Source organism: Oryzias latipes, chromosome 14 (genome assembly GCF_053564925.1).
Source record: "Oryzias latipes strain Hd-rR chromosome 14, Olatipes_Hd-rR_3.1".
Taxonomy (NCBI): Eukaryota; Metazoa; Chordata; class Actinopteri; order Beloniformes; family Adrianichthyidae; genus Oryzias; species Oryzias latipes.
This window is the reverse complement of record NC_136250.1, coordinates 31069183-31085812: the sequence shown is the minus strand read 5'-3', so window position 1 is coordinate 31085812 and position 16630 is coordinate 31069183. Positions and strand designations below refer to the sequence as shown.

The 16630-nt window shown below is 48.8% G+C and overlaps 1 protein-coding gene across 10 annotated transcripts in view; it reads right to left on the bottom strand.

The window, feature by feature from the left end:
- Window positions 1-16630, bottom strand: part of sgcd (sarcoglycan, delta (dystrophin-associated glycoprotein)) — a 198129-nt gene that overhangs the window by 92709 nt on the left and 88790 nt on the right. The window lies entirely within an intron of this gene.

Genomic DNA, 16630 nt, shown 5'->3' with positions numbered 1-16630 from the left:
CATCATCATGGAGATACTTTTCAGTATCCCTGTTTGTTTTCCATCTTCAAGCTCCCCAATGTGTTCCTGATTCAGACTTGCTGACCCCCCCCAGCTCTAAACATGCTGAAATGCCTTCTTGAAGGACTTCTATAATTAACTCCCAGCCTTCGTTAAGGTCGTGTTTCCTCTCAATCAGGCAGGTGCAACAACTCATTAAGGACCGTTAGCGTTCTCCCAAATGCTAAGTACTTTCAATATTTAGACTTCTGCAAGTATTTAAAATGCTAATTACAAACTGATGCGTTTTTTGGGAGAAGTTGTCTTTTTTCTGTCCTTGTGCATAATCCAGTTTCCAGCTTTCTTTGTGCTGACGGGCTCAGAGACTTACTCTGCAGCAGGAACTGAGGGACAGACCCCCCCACAGCAGACCTGGACTGTGTGATTTTTCCTAGAAAGCGGTGATTGTGTTTCTGCTGGAGCACGGCGATGCAGATGATGGTTTGGCAGGCGGCACGCAGGCCCGTTCTGGTGAGCCGACACTTCAGTGGAGAAGAATGGGACAGGAAAATAGTGCAACGCTTAGTGCTGCTTGGCACCGCCGGCGCGGCTTCATTGAGTCAGAAAGGAGGAGGCCGTCTTTGTGGGATTTGACTGTCGCTGCTAGATGACAGATGGCATTGTGGGAGCTCTGGGGGAAGCGCAGACAATGAGATAAAGGGTATCCGAATAAAAGTCTCCCAAACATGTGAAAGCACACAAAATACAGAGACTGCCAGTTTATGATGAAATATTCAGCAGCAGAAAATGTCATTCTCAGGGAGTAGATTTGCTCGCGTCCACCCAAGCACGAACACCAGGCTGTGTGTGGAAAGCTGCATCGATCTGGAAGAATCTTCTGGTGGCTGGAGGGAAAGCCCCCCAAAAGCTGGCTTCATAGAGTCAATAGCGTGGTTTGAATAGTGACCAAACAGGACTCCACACTGTGCCATGGTTAGAAAACCACGGAAACAAACTAAACACTGGACAGGTTTCCAGCAGGGATGCTGAGGATCAACCCTCCTGGGTACCTGGAGGGTTCCTACCCCCTGAATGCTGAACACAGCCACTGCACTGGGAGCTGGAAAACAAGCAGAAGCTCTGCTGCCCTTCAGGTCACTCAGAAGAATAAGGATCCTTCGTTCAGCCGAATGTTTCTGAAGGCTCCAAACCACGGACAGCTGGAAGCAAAGGGACCGACGTTCACAGAGAAACCCATCCAACTATGAGAACTGAGGAGCAGGACAGTTGGTGAGAGCCGTGAAGCCATGTTGACTAACTTTACAGGAACTCTGCTTTAATCCTTTCATGTTGCCGCTTTCATAACACGCGCTCTTTTCCTCAACCGTTCACACCATCAGCGTGAATCAGCTGATTGTGACGCAGAGAAAAGCAGCTTTTCATACCAGCCGCTGTGCATCACTTTACCAACGTTAGTGTTGCAGAACGGCACAGAGCTGCTTTCCTCCCCTTCAGTCAGCTGCAATGACGTTAATTGCGTACGGTAGTGGAAATAAAATCAACACTCTAGTTAAAGTGTCAAAGGGTTCAATTGAAGAATCCTATTTGTACGACTAAATATTGAATCCCTCTAAATTATTTACCCTCATGATCCTGAAGGAATCGCTCAACAATCTGATCATCAGAGCGTGAAGCTACAAACCAAACGCCTCTTTGAGCCTTTAGTGACAGACTCATTGTTGAGCTCATCACCGATGGAACATGAAGACCTTTGGGCCAGGACCCCCCCGACCCCCCATGTTTTACATAAAAGCACATTTTTGTGAACTGTAACAGAAGCGTGAATCAGCCCGTCAGGTTTGAGGCGTGATCCAGCAGCTGAACGCTCCTCACAGCCTAAACCCGCTAACCTTTGCCCCAAGCTCATCTTTACATTGGACTGCCTTTTCTGTTTGATGAGCCTATTGGCTACCTGGTGCTGTGCATGTGGTGCCGTGCACGTAGTGGCGTGCACAGCGGCGTGTACGCATGCTTCCAGCCTAACGGGAAGCTCCACGCTGGAACAGCGTGCTGGAACCTTGAGAACGACTCACTGTAAAGGTGGAACAGTGATGAATGAATGGATCTGTGACGCTTTATCATCTTTCTTTTGACTATGAGCTTGGATTTTTCTAAAGCTTTGAGCTCTGATGAACACCAATTAGTCACTTTTGGACGGCTAAGGCATGATGGAGTAACGGCTGTCACTTTGGGCGATCTTCACACATCGCACAATGATTACAAGGTTTGAGCAGCTTTCCGTGTTTCACTCATTACCGTCTCTCACCTTGAGGCCACAACTCATTTATTTACAGGCTTATGCTTCGGCAGAGACTTTGAACCGCTTCGAAGGCCCTAATTGCAGAGAAAGAGCTGCTTCCTGTGTCCTTGGACTGTTTTTTGGATAAAAACAACAACAAAAGCGTATCGGTGACTCATCTTCTATTGGTTTTGTCATAAATGGACAACCTTGGCACATGACAAGGATTTTCTTTGTGCGTCTGTTTGCAGAAGTCAAACTTAGTTAAAGGGACGCCACAAAAGGTCACATCTGAGCGCGCTCACATGCACATCCATTTACGAAGCACATTAAGCAGCAAAATGAGACACAGGACGCCTGATTGGCTGCTCAAACACACACACTCCTTTGAATTGCAATGGCTCCGTAAAGCCCCCAAAACTCTCCTTAGAGTAATCCAGCATCCCAGGATCTCCTCTGCACACATGCAAATGGAACTCCTTCTTCTACAAACGGCTTATTGAGCGGCTCAACGAGGAAGAGATCGCCTCATCACTTCCTGCAGGAGGAAAGTTAAAGCAAAAGTTTATCTAAGGCCGGAGACCCCCCCATTCCATGTGCCCCTTTACACCACTGGAGACACTAGATGAAGGAAATGTTAAAGCAGCAAAGTCTGATATGATCACATCTGAACCCAAACCATAAGTGGTTTTGGTTTTTGCACAAAGTCGTTGGAACATTTCAGCTGATTCCAGGAAAACCCTGAGAGGTTTTCTTCCTCATAGCCTGGCCTGGGGGTGGGGGTGGGGGGTGGGGGTTCACACACTCTAAAGAGAAGATAAACTTTGGTCCAGGCGGTCCTTAGAGGTGGACGCGGGCGGTAAAATGGTCCAACCTGTGCGGGCCACACAGGTGACCTGCAGACATGTGACAGTGGTGGAGCGCTCGGCGCTCATGCATGTCTCTAGGTTCATGCTGTGGGCCACCGCTCATAGTGAACACGTAAACCACACGGAAGAGAGAAGTAGGTCAGACGCAGGCGTGTCGGACACATTTTGTCAACCCCCCCACAGCCTGACCAAGGAGCCCATTGGTCCTGTGGGGGCGGTATGGTTACTTACGTATGACGTGCACGCCACATGCATGCAGCATTTGTGTGCAGTCAGTAAGCAGCCAGAACCTGCAGCTTCCTAACCACTAGAGCGAGGCGTTAGGATGTGTAACATGTGTAACCTATGATTATTTTGAGGCCAGAATGCCAATTTTTTGATGGTCCTCAAACGCACCGCAGCTGCCTGTTGCCCGGGAGGCAGCTTCCATCGTACTGTGGGCCGGACCAGGTGTGTACAGGTGCGTCCAGGCCAGTTTGCCTCATGGCTGCTCTTTCTCTACGCTGTCGCTCTATGAAACTCTTTTCCCTCTTCTCCGGGTTTTTCCTGTCATTTTGGAGAAAACATCTGCACAGAAGCTCTGACTTTGTGGAAAGCAGAAAGGTCATCGCCCGCTCGGATCTTCAGGTGAGGGAAAGAAACCCACCAATCTTTTGCTGCCAGATTACTGCTAAACTGGTGAATAGGGATGTGGTACCGGAACCGGCACAGTTTAGTACCAGTGCAGCGTCCTCAGTTTTTACCGGGCCGATACGCTTCAGTCCTGATGGTGTTGCTCAACGGTGGCGCTGACATGGCGTAGCGCTGACACGGCGTAGCGGTGACACGGCGTAGCGGTGACACGGCGTAGCGGTGACACGGCGTGCACTTCTTTGTTTGGATGTTCTCCCTCCTTCATCACTGCTGTACTTTGCTGCTCCAGTGCAAAGGTGAGGCGTTGCTCACTCATCCTCACTCAGGCACACCTGTACTTCTCCGCTGACAGTGAGAGGAGGTTTTTGGAAGCAGAACGCCCGCAAACATAAACTGTTTCTGAACTTCAGAGGAGGGGCAGATAATGAGGGTGGAGGGCAGGGAGATACAAGGAATCAAAATGCTGGATGTTCTGCAGACACCTTTCATGTTCCTTTAACTGAATTTAGTTGGATTGTTTTGGGGTTCTTTTAGACAAAAGGACACACTTTTAATCCCATCCTCTAAATTTGAAGCGTTTAACTAGGAATCACATCAGAGGATCTTTGGCGGGAGAAGCTGCTCAGACGGTGCTGCTGTGGTGTCACAGAAACTCGGCGGATGCTCCTTTATCCTCCTCACTCCAGTCTGCAGGGATTCCTGGAAATCTCCATAAACATCACCCCATCCGTTCAGCAGCAGGATGGAAACGCCCACACCTGCAGCGCTGAATCACTGCATCAATTCCTCCAGACAGGCTGCAAACCCAAACCCTGTTCCCTCACCAGGATCCAATTCTGAGGATTCTCCTGAGGTCTTTCTGCTGCAGCGGCATCAGTGAGGAGATGAGCCGCTGCCGTCCAGCAGGAGGGGGTGAAGGGGTCTCTTCTGGACGAGCAGTCAGTCCTGGAAAGTCGTGGGAACTGGACGCTGGGCCAGGAGAGAACTGCAGGGATCTCTGAGTCCATGACTGGGATCAGAAGGTTGAAGAGCAAACAGGAAGAAAAATGACAGTAAAATGACCAAAATGTTGTTCAGAAGAGAGCGTGAGGAATAGTGAGGACAGCTGGGTTTGCTGATCATGTGTGGATGCTGCAGAGGAAGGTCAGGCTGCCGTCACACACCGACACGTAAACCTCCTGAATCTCCAGCAGCTCAGATGAAATCCTTTTCCTGCTTCAATCTATGGCAGGGGTCTGCAACCTTTACCTCAAAGAGCCACTTGGATCAGTTCCCCTCAGAAAGTGAAACACAGGGAGCAGCAGCCGCCTTGGAAAGTCGGTGTTTCCGGCATAGTGTCACTGGTTTTTACAGTTCCTGAAGGTCATGTTTTCTATCCTCTGTCATTTCATGGGTTCTGATGAGAACTAGTTCATGAGAAGCAACAAAACTGGCAAACGTGTCGTCACTAACCAGCAGTTCACCTGCTTCTCCAACTGATTTTTGTCAACAACACTTTTTTTCTCCTCTGGATCTGGACGTTCTGGGGCAGAAGCTGCGTGTTTATTCTGGGATGTCTCGCCACATTTGACACTTTGTTGTTTCCTCGTTACATGAGATTGATTCTGGAAAAGTTGTTGAAAGCAGACAAATCTGCCAGGAAGTCTTCAGGAACTTCAGTTTTCTCCAGATTCTCCATCGTTGTCCCATCCGGGTCAGAACATTGTTGGGATTAAACGCCGGCGGGAGGCGTGGCGGTGACGCAGGTCGATGGTCACACAGAAATGAGAAAATGTCGACATTTAGATTTTAGTTTTAACCTAATAGTTTTGTGTTTCTAATTATTGTTATGAACATTTCCTGTTTACTGCTTCCCGACCGTAGTCGTCAGCACAGGGGAGCAGCTCGCCTGGTTCTGACCCGCTCCGCTGGTTCTGACCCGCTTCTGGTACAGACCATCTCCTCAGTCTTACACATATTTACTCTGGGGGGGCTACAGCTTATTAATATTAAAGTGAAGAAGGTCCCACTGGTGAAGATCCAACAGGTTGGTGTTTTCCCGCCTCTTCTTTATAGACGGTGACCCGGAATGATGGAGGCACCAGCCTCATTTTCTGAGTCCAAGTTCTCCCCTCAGACCAGGAATCAGACACAGAACTCACTGATCAGCATCCCAGCCCTGGGGGGGTGTATGTGCTGTTACACACAAACGATGAAGGCTCCTCTCAAACATCCTGAGGAGCGTTGATGAAGAGGCTCTTTCTGTCCAAACATCCCTTAAATCCACATCCTGGGACCTGATCTGCTCAATAATTCAGCAGCTGCTCGGAGGCCTGAGGAGCAGAAAGCAGCTCCAGCGTCTGAATCCTCACCAGGACATGAAGACATCAGCAATCTATCGGGGAATCTTCTGTTCACAGCATTCCTGAAAGGTTCCTGACTGGGTATCGGCGCGTGGCGGTTTTCCTCTTCAAAGTGAAGGTTCTCTGTTTTTCCAACATCTGAAAGTCCATCAGAGGCTGGGGGGCCTAAAACTGAAACACGAGGGACAAAAGATGACCTCTGGATGAGTCAGCAGCAGGAGAACCATTCATGGCCTAGATGAAGATGCTCGTCTTCATCGTTCTGGTCAAAAGGAACGTTTGGGAACCCCTCCCCTAAATTCCTCAGTTCAGGCTGAAAGGAGGGTTCCAGCGCTGTTCTGTAGGAACCCCTGTGACATCATGCCTCCCCTCAAACATACTTTGGCTGGTTTGAACAGAAAATCCATCCATTCTAGCATTGGATGAAGGAAGGAAAGCCTTGAACTGCTGATTTCTGCCATTCAGTTGAATTGTTTTTTGTGGAGATTGGAGCCGACAGTCATGTGGTTGGAAATGACCCTACAGAGGTCTTTGGACCAATAACCAACTCAACAAACCTGCTGTGAAAGACGCTGATCATAAGAAAGGGAAACTTTCTTCTGCAGCACGTTTAAACCCAACATTCAGAGTTGAAATCCTTTCCTGTTTGCTTTCATCTGCACAGATAAAATCATGTCCTAACTTTTACCATTTCATTCCATAGTTTTCTTTATCTGTGGAGAAAAGGCCACGCGTGACGGAGGACCATCCTGCTGTGGTGTCTGTCTCCTCTGACGCTCAGGCTGTGATGCTGCTTCAGCTGCTGATAACAAACCTTTCTTCCCCTCAGAGGATTTTCACTTATTAGCATTTAAACTGGGAATCAAATCTTGTTTTTGCATTAATATTAAACAGGAGCATCTGTTTTAATCAAACCTCTTTTCCTTCTTGGAAGCCTTCTTCCTGTTCATCATCAGTTTTTAGTAACAGTAGCTGCGTTTACACGGACAAAGGTCATCGGAATGAACGCCTGATCCGAAGAAAAATGTGTCACGTAAACACGCCGTTCAGAATAGTCTGCCCCCATCAGACTCGTTCGGATTAAAATGTCTTTCCGGTGGAGATAGGTGGTTCTGCTGATTGTTGATCTGATCGTTGTTCATGTTAACAGTTTATTCTGATCGTGGGTCACTGCTGCTCTGGTTTACGTCACGCATAGACGGTTCGGAAGCTTTGGACCGAAACAGGACCGACCGGCTGCTCCGCGCGAGCTAACCACGCCTCCGACCACAGCAGCCGGACTCACGGGGTCTTTGTCTCTGGATGAGCTGCCGCACTCAGGAGAACCGTGTCTCCCGGTAGAACCGTGTCTCCCGACAGAACCGTGTCTACCGGTAAAACCGTGTCTCCCGGCAGAACCGTGTCTACCGGTAGAACCGTGTCTCTCGGTAGAAGCGTTTCTCCCGGTAGAACCTTGTCTCCCGGTAGAAGCGTGTCTCCCGGTAGAAGCGTGTCTCCGGGTAGAAGCGTGTCTACCGGTAGAACCTTGTCTCCCGGTAGAAGCGTGTCTCCCGGTAGAACCGTGTCTCCCGGTAGAAGCGTTTCTCCCGGTAGAACCATGTCTCCCGGTAGAAGCGTTTCTCCCGGTAGAACCTTGTCTCCCGGTAGAAGCGTGTCTCCCGGTAGAACCGTGTCTCCTGGTAGAAGCGTGTCTCCCGGTAGAAGCGTGTCTCCCGGTAGAAGCGTGTCTACCGGTAGAACCGTGTCTCCCGGTAGAAGCGTTTCTCCCGGTAGAACCTTGTCTCCCGGTAGAAGCGTGTCTCCCGGTAGAAGCGTGTCTCCGGGTAGAAGCGTGTCTACCGGTAGAACCTTGTCTCCCGGTAGAAGCGTGTCTCCCGGTAGAACCGTGTCTCCCGGTAGAAGCGTTTCTCCCGGTAGAATCATGTCTCCCAGTAGAAGCGTTTCTCCCGGTAGAACCTTGTCTCCCGGTAGAAGCGTGTCTCCCGGTAGAACCGTGTCTCCCGGTAGAACCTTGTCTCCCGGTAGAACCTTGTCTCCCGGTAGAACCGTGTCTCCCGACAGAACCGTGTCTACCGGTAGAACCGTGTCTCCCGGCAGAACCTTGTCTACCGGTAGAACCGTGTCTCCCGGTAGAAGCGTTTCTCCCGGTAGAACCTTGTCTCCCGGTAGAAGCGTGTCTCCCGGTAGAAGCGTGTCTCCGGGTAGAAGCGTGTCTACCGGTAGAACCTTGTCTCCCGGTAGAAGCGTGTCTCCCGGTAGAACCGTGTCTCCCGGTAGAAGCGTTTCTCCCGGTAGAACCGTGTCTCCCGGTAGAAGCGTTTCTCCCGGTAGAACCTTGTCTCCCGGTAGAACCGTGTCTCCCGGTAGAACCGTGTCTCCCGGTAGAAGCGTGTCTCCCGGTAGAACCGTGTCTCCCGGTAGAAGCGTGTCTCCCGGTAGAAGCGTGTCTACCGGTAGAACCTTGTCTCCCGGTAGAAGCGTGTCTCCCGGTAGAACCTTGTCTCCCGGTAGAAGCGTGTCTACCGGTAGAACCTTGTCTCCCGGTAGAACCGTGTTTCCCGGTAGAACCGTGTTTCCCGGTAGAACCGTGTCTCTCGGTAGAACCTTGTCTCCCGGTAGAACAGTGTCTCCCGGTAGAACCGTGTCTCTCGGTAGAAGCGTGTCTCCCGGTAGAACCGTGTCTCCCGGTAGAAGCGTGTCTCCCGGTAGAAGCGTGTCTCCCGGTAGAACCTTGTCTCCCGGTAGAACCTTGTCTCCCGGTAGAACCTTGTCTCCCGGTAGAACAGTGTCTCCCGGTAGAACCGTGTCTCTCGGTAGAAGCGTGTCTCCCGGTAGAACCGTGTCTCCCGGTAGAAGCGTGTCTCCGGGTAGAACCGTGTCTCCCGGTAGAAGCGTGTCTCCGGGTAGAAGCGTGTCTCCGGGTAGAACCGTGTCTCCCGGTAGAACAGTGTCTCCCGGTAGAACCGTGTCTCTCGGTAGAAGCGTGTCTCCCGGTAGAACCGTGTCTCCCGGTAGAAGCGTGTCTCCGGGTAGAACCTTGTCTCCCGGTAGAACCTTGTCTCCCGGTAGAACCGTGTCTCCGGGTAGAACCGTGGGCAGTGTGTGAATTTTTCAGAGCAGAAATAATGCTTATTCCTTAGAAACAGTTCAAACAATCACATGGATTTGTGTTTCCAGTCGTGTCCCGACTAAATAAAGGCTGATGTTATTCCCACATATTTACGTGCAGCAAACATGGATTTATGTTCATCCAGGCTAATGTTGTTGTTAGCGTGTTAGCCTCTCTTGACCCTTCTTCCAGATCCGTTCTTCCACAAAAAAAGCACCAACCACACGGATTAAAAATAAAATGATGAGCCAACAGGCGCTTATAAGAACCATAACGTTCTAATCGGAACAAGTTTTTCTGGGCGCATGTACACGGGTGAATTCTAATCCCATCTTTGATCCGATCAAAACCTTTAGCACATGGAACCACGGCTACTGTTCATGATGGGATTAAAATGAAGAACAACAGGGAGAAAGAAGCATGGTGACCCCCCACCCCCACAAAAGGCCTGAAAAGGAGGCAGCAGGAGGCGCTGGAAACGTTGATAAGGAGGAGTAAAGAACACGGTGAACTCCACATCTCCATCTCCATCCTCATGACAGCTCAGCATCTCTCTCCACTAGTCTGAAAGTGCCTGGAGAGCACTTTTCTTTCTCTTCTTGATCTTCTCCTCTTTCCTCCCTCCAACAGCTCATTTCTCTTTAGCTTTCTTCAAGTCTCCTAAAGCTCTCTGCTCTTGTCTGCGTCCAGACAGAGCTGCGTAATGATGACCCCCCCCTGCATTTCATGCGTTATGCAGTGGCATAGAGACAGGCAGAAAGAGCTGCGGCCTCACGGGAAGCTGGGACTGAAGCTGTTGTAGTTCTCCCAGCAGGCTTTGCTCTCAGCTCCTGCTGCGTCGCTGCACTCGTGCATGGAGGTCCCTGCACGCCGCCGAGCGAGCCAGCGCGTTTTGTGTAAGAATTAATTAGCATCAGTGTGGCCGGCTCATTATCGGAGCGCCTCCTGGGAGGATGTTTCCCGCTCGCATTGTTCTGCAGGAACTGACAGGAGCGCTTTGGATCTCCACCACGCTTCCTTCCAGTCTGAGAGTTTCAGGGATGACTGTACAAACCTGCTTCAGCAAACAGAGGAGACCTTTGAAAAGCCCTCAGAGCTGCAGGGAATCAGCTGACACACAAACCTGATGCAGGAACACAGCTTTGAATCCACTCTGTTCATGGACGGAGGTTTTTCCAGAGCCAGGCGGTTGTCCTCTTTGGGTTCTTTGGTAGATGTTGGAGCACAGACAGAACCTTGTACCAGCAGTAAAGCTGCATCATCGTTCCTCATCGTTGGGACTTTGAGAGGGTTTCTCTGTTTCTGTGTCAGACATCTCTCAGCCTCTCTGCTCTTTTCACTCCTTCCTCTGTCCTGCTGCCGTTTCTGCCTCGTTTGCAGCCGGGCTTCCCTTCAGAACCAGTCTGTCACGCGCCCGTCTCCTCCTCTGCCGGTTCCTCACACGTTTCAATGGCTGTCTCCTGCACCCCCCCCCCCCCCCCCGGCCCACCTCCCATTCCTGCATCTCTCAGCTTCTCCCATCGCAGCTCGTTTCTTGTAGAATCAGCAATAAAAATCCTTCCTGCACATCAAACTGTCAGAAGAACATTTCACAGAGACGGAAACTTTTACGGCTCTTCAGCTGCTGCTCCTCTAACAGCTGCTTCAGACTCTGGAGTTTTTATGGAAGTTTAAACCGCTCATTGGCTACGTTCACACTGCAGGCTGAAACGACCCAATTCCGAATTTTTTGCCCCTAAGCGGCCCAATTCCGATCTTTTCATGACAGTCTGAATGACACAGATCCGATCTTTTCAAATGCGACCCAGGCCCCGTGGGTTTGCCGTCCTGATTCCGAATTGTAGCCGTTCTTTTCAATTGCGACCGCCGTCTGACCGGCCAGGCGACTTGATTCCGAACTGTACGTCATCGACACGCAACAAACGTCATCATTTTGCGTTAAAGTAGGCAGGAACGAGAACGTAAACATCAACCATGGTGGACGATGCTGCTGAGATCAGTCAGTGGAAGGGAAGCGAGGTCACTGATTGGATTAATATTTGGGCTGATCGCTCTTTCCAGGCCAAACTCCAGGGTTCTTATCGCAACTGGGCGGTTTTTGAAAAAATTTCCAGATAAATGGCAGAGCGTGGTGTTGAACCTTTACCGCTATAACTTTTTTTTCTTTCTCCCCTTTGACCGTGCTCAAGCGCGGGGGACCCGAGGCGATCCTCCTCCTCCTCCCTGTTCTGATCCTTAGATTCTCCAGAACGGGTTAATAAAGAGTCCATAGCATTTATTCTGGGGGAAACCTTCTTTTATTACCGTCCTCCGTAACACACAACATGAATGCGCGCACACACTGCCCCCCCCCCCCCCCCTATTCTCTATCGCGGCACGCGCTTGCACACACACACGCGGGCGAGCGGCTCCAACACATACACATTTCCATTCCACAACAGTGGGTACAGACGATCCCGACTCCATTGCCTTCTTAAAATGAGAAGATTGTAATTGTGCTGCTCCTTCGTGAAAATAAATGTAATATTACAAAAAGAGCTCCGCTTTTGACAACACTGTTGTTGACATCCATTGTTAACGTTGGCTCCGCAAACAACAAGTGACGTCGTTCACCGTTGAGTATTCTTCTGGCTTCTGCGCATGCGGGTCTCGTTTGGGTCGTGTCACGGTCACACTGGAGATCACAAAAGTTCGGATTTACTTGGAAATGTGAACGGTCTAGCAAACAATTCGGATTTTTTCAAAAAATCCGAATTGAGCATTAAGCCCTGCAGTGTGAACGTAGCCTTTGTTACAGGAAGAAAAAGATCTCCAGCCGCTCCTTCACAGCCGTTTCTATGTTTGCTCCTGTGACCCCCCCCCCCCAAAAAAACCCATGCATGAAGCCCAGGCATTTCACAGCTGAAAACACAAACTCCCAAATGTTGCAGAGCAGCCATCGCAGAGAAGCTCCAGCCTGTCGCTGACAGGGGGGTTCCAGCCCCCCACAGAGGGAGAACCTCCACAGCTCTGCACCGCCCACAGGAGATTCAGAAACAAGAACATCTCTGAGCTCCACGTTAGCAAACCCAGCTGCTCGTGACGAGAAGGAAGCCTCCTCTTTGCAGAAGCTGTGATCAGAATGAAACCAGCTAACATCCAGCTGAGAGCTGGGAGGCAGCAAAGGAGCTTCCCTGAACGAGTTACAGAAGCATCGCACATGCTGGGCTGACGTCCAGCAGACGTGGTGGGACTCTCTCACTGGTTCACATGGATCCAAAAACCATCCTATCACTTTGCAGAGGGTCGGGCTGATGCCTCCAGTGTTTGCTGACGCGGGGAACCAGAAGTGTCTTCATGAAAGCAAACAGGAGAGCAGAACAGAGCGCCAGCAGCAATAACAAAAGCTGCCCTGTTCCTGGGTGAGGCTGCCAGCATCTCCCAGATAAAATTAACTTTAGCAGGAGGGAAGGGATAATTATCAGCTCAGCTGCAGGAAGCATGTGCTCAGGACGCAGCAGCCTCTAAATGTGCTGAGGGGGTTGGGGGGTGTTCTGCTGCTGTTCAACTCAGTCCGGTTGATTTTGGTCTGCAGGAGGTTCTCCTGGCAGAGCTCCGCCTCTCTGTGGATTTCAGACTGGAACAATGAGGAAGAAGAGGGCGGGGCTGCTTCATCTTTGGATCCCAGTTCTGTCACATGATCCAGTTTTAGCTGGAGGTCCAATCAGGCTTCATGGCCTCTGTGCTTAAAACATCACATCTTTCTGTGACCAACCATTGTCGTGGTTGTGACCTGGTTTCTTCCTACATTTTCAGGTTCAGTCTCGGTTCCTCAGCTTGAACCTTCTTAGCCTTTTTCCTGCTAGCTGAAGCAGGAAGCACCGACCCTACCGCCTCTGTGCAGAAGCACATGAGGGAAACATGCTGGACGTCCAAGAGTCTTTGAAGGATTTCCTCCATGAACGAGCTGCCAGATCAAACCGGACTCCACCTCCTCATGAGGATCGGGCAGCAGGAAAAGACCTGAACACCATTCAGACTTCATTCAGACGAGCACTAAAAGAAATCCAAGCCATTGTAGAGTAGATCAAAACTGTCCAAAAACCCATTTGGAATCCTCAAAGTATTTGTATTGTAATTTCTCTAAAGTCTACAAACACACAGTGACTTCCCAAACAGATCTAGAACCATTATTTACCTGGAATAAACAGTTTCCACACGTTTCTTCAGGTTCAATTTAAGACCAATTTCTCTGCCTAATTATGGACTCAGACAAAACAAAATCCTTGAGTTTCAGAACAATCACTTATCAGTAATGGAGTAATGTAATAAATTACAATTACTGGACTACAGAAACCCTCATGACTTGATTCCTGACATTTCGGTGCAGTGAATCCATATGTGACCAACCAAACAAATATAAAGAGTCTGGCATCGTCTCCTGGTTAAATGGAACTAAACTGATGCAAACAGAAAGACCGTTATGACTCTGAGTTCTGTTCCTCGTCCCACCCTGGGATGAACATTTTTATCAGCTCCGTTTCTATTTGCACGCTAATGCGGAGCTGGAGATTGGTCAAAGTGAGAGGAAGAGAGGAAATATGGACGTGGATGAAGACGTAGGGTCACTGGAGATATTCACATTCTTTCCAATTTCTCAAAACAAAGGCAAAAATATTTCAGTTAAGTGGAAGTTTAGTTCTGGGGGTGAACAGCTTCCCACTGCCCTAGTGCCAATGAGCAACCTGTCTATCCACTATGTAGGCTTTATTGCTGGTGCCTTGAGAACTTGTATTATTAACTAGTATAATTACTTTTTAAATTGGGGAATGAGTAATAAAGTCATTTAATTACTACGCATTTCCTCCAGTAAATAAAGTAAAGTAATCAATTACTCTTAAAAGGAATTTACCCAACACTGAATCTAGTTTACTAGATTACTGTTTGGACACACATTTCATTTAACTTGATGATCTGGAAGAAATCCAAGAATCTGGAAAACTGTTCAGTAGCAGGAATTTCTGTCTGGAAGTTTGGATGAAGAGGATCTGGATCCACTTTAGGACAGAGGATCTGGATCCACTTTAGGTCAGAGGATCTGGATCCACTTTAGGACAGAGGATCTGGATCCACTTTAGGACAGAGGATCTGGATCCACTTTAGGACAGAGGTTCTGGATCCACTTTAGGACAGAGGATCTGGATCCACTTTAGGACAGAGGATCTGGATCCACTTTAGGACAGAGGATCTGGATCCACTTTAGGACAGAGGATCTGGATCCACTTTAGGACAGAGGATCTGGATCCACTTTAGGACAGAGGATCTGGATCCACTTTAGGACAGAGGATCTGGATCCACTTTAGGACAGAGGATCTGGATCCACTTTAGGACAGAGGTTCTGGATCCACTTTAGGACAGAGGATCTGGATCCACTTTAGGACAGAGGATCTGGATCCACTTTAGGACAGAGGATCTGGATCCACTTTAGGACAGAGGATCTGGATCCACTTTAGGACAGAGGATCTGGATCCACTTTAGGACAGAGGATCTGGATCCACTTTAGGACAGAGGATCTGGATCCACTTTAGGACAGAGGATCTGGATCCACTTTAGGACAGAGGATCTGGATCCACTTTAGGACAGAGGATCTGGATCCACTTTAGGACAGAGGATCTGGATCCACTTTAGGACAGAGGATATGAATCCACTTTAGGACTGAAGATCTGGATCCACTTTAGGACAGAGGATCTGAATCCACTTTAGGACAGAGGATCTGGATCCACTTTAGGACAGAGGATCTGGATCCACTTTGGGACAGAGGATCTGGATCCACTTTAGGACAGAGGAAGGATCTGGATCCACTTTAGGTTCAGAGGATCTGGATCCACTTTGGGACAGAGGATCTGGATCCACTTTAGGACAGAGGATCTGGATCCGCTTTAGGTTCAGAGGATCTGGATCCACTTTAGGACAGAGGATCTGGATCCACTTTAGGACAGAGGATCTGGATCCACTTTAGGACAGAGGATCTGGATCCACTTTAGGACAGAGGTTCTGGATCCACTTTAGGACAGAGGATCTGGATCCACTTTAGGTTCAGAGGATATGGATCCACTTTAGGACAGAGGATCAGATCCAATCAGATCTATTAAAGGAACTGATATCGACTATGAATCGTGTCTGCGACTACAACTTAAGATGTGAATTCTGTTCAAAGGAATCTTTCCACCCTTAATGTAGAAAAACGCAGTAGCGATTGTAAATAAAAATGTAGGCGGGGCTTTATTGGAAAATATCTGAATTGATTACTGTAGTAAAGAATTTGATCAGTTCAGAAAAAGCTTTCTCATTTTCTTCTTCTCTATTTTTAGCTTGTACATCTTCATCCTCTTCCTCTGAAAATCTTCCCTGTGTTGTTCTTTTTCCAAATATAAATTCATTTTTGCAGCACGTTTCACTTCCACCATTGCATTGCGTTTGATCTTGAACTGTCAATCACATTAGTGTTCTGAAAACTGTGGGAATCATTTCTTGTTGGAAACAAACCAACCTCCAACTTCCATAGAAATGCCTTCTTGATTGAGAATGAACTGAGCATGAATCAAACGTACCCTTTAAGATGTACGTGGTGGACGTGTTTGGTGGATAACGTGAGAGGAGGGAGGGTCGTAGGTCACATGACGTAGCCATGATAAGACACTAGAGGCCACAGAGACGCTAACATGAGGAGCTAAAGTTCCCTGGTTGACACTTTGAGCAGCATCAGGCTGCAGCTGCTGTGATCTGAGTCTCAAAGCAGCAGAGAGCAAACACAGCCGTCCTGCAGTAACCGACCGTACGCTTTACTTCCTGTCCAGGTCACCACTAGCTTCTCACCTCCATGTGCTTCTGAGTCGTAAAGCTGAAGCAGGTGCTTCTTCTTCCCCCTTCTCTTCTTCATCCTCTTTATGTTTTTTAATCAGCGGATGGCATGCAGCGCTTTACTAACATAATCGTTTTAAACAGCACTATTTTTGAGGCTAAGACATCAAAATGACAGACTTTTTGAGTGTTTTTTAGGGGCTTATTTCCTAATATTCAAATTGAAGGCCTTTTAAGACTTTTTAAGACCCTAACCCTAACACAGAGGTTTACTCCTGAAGGTAGAAAAAGGGACAAATGGACAGAAAATGTTGAACCAGACCTTCAAGTCCAGAAAGGGTTTCTGTTTGAGTCGAGTTAGTTTTAGGTTTTCAGATGGAGACGATGCATCTGATTAGTTTTTCTGAAAGCAGGAGTGCAGAGCAACCAGCAGATCCAGATTCTGATGGATGGAGATCGCTGGGGTTCAGAAGCATGAAACCACAAGTGGGCGGGACAAACAAGTTAGGCTGCTGGAGATGTGAAACCATCGCAGTAAGAGGAGAACTAGGAGAACAAG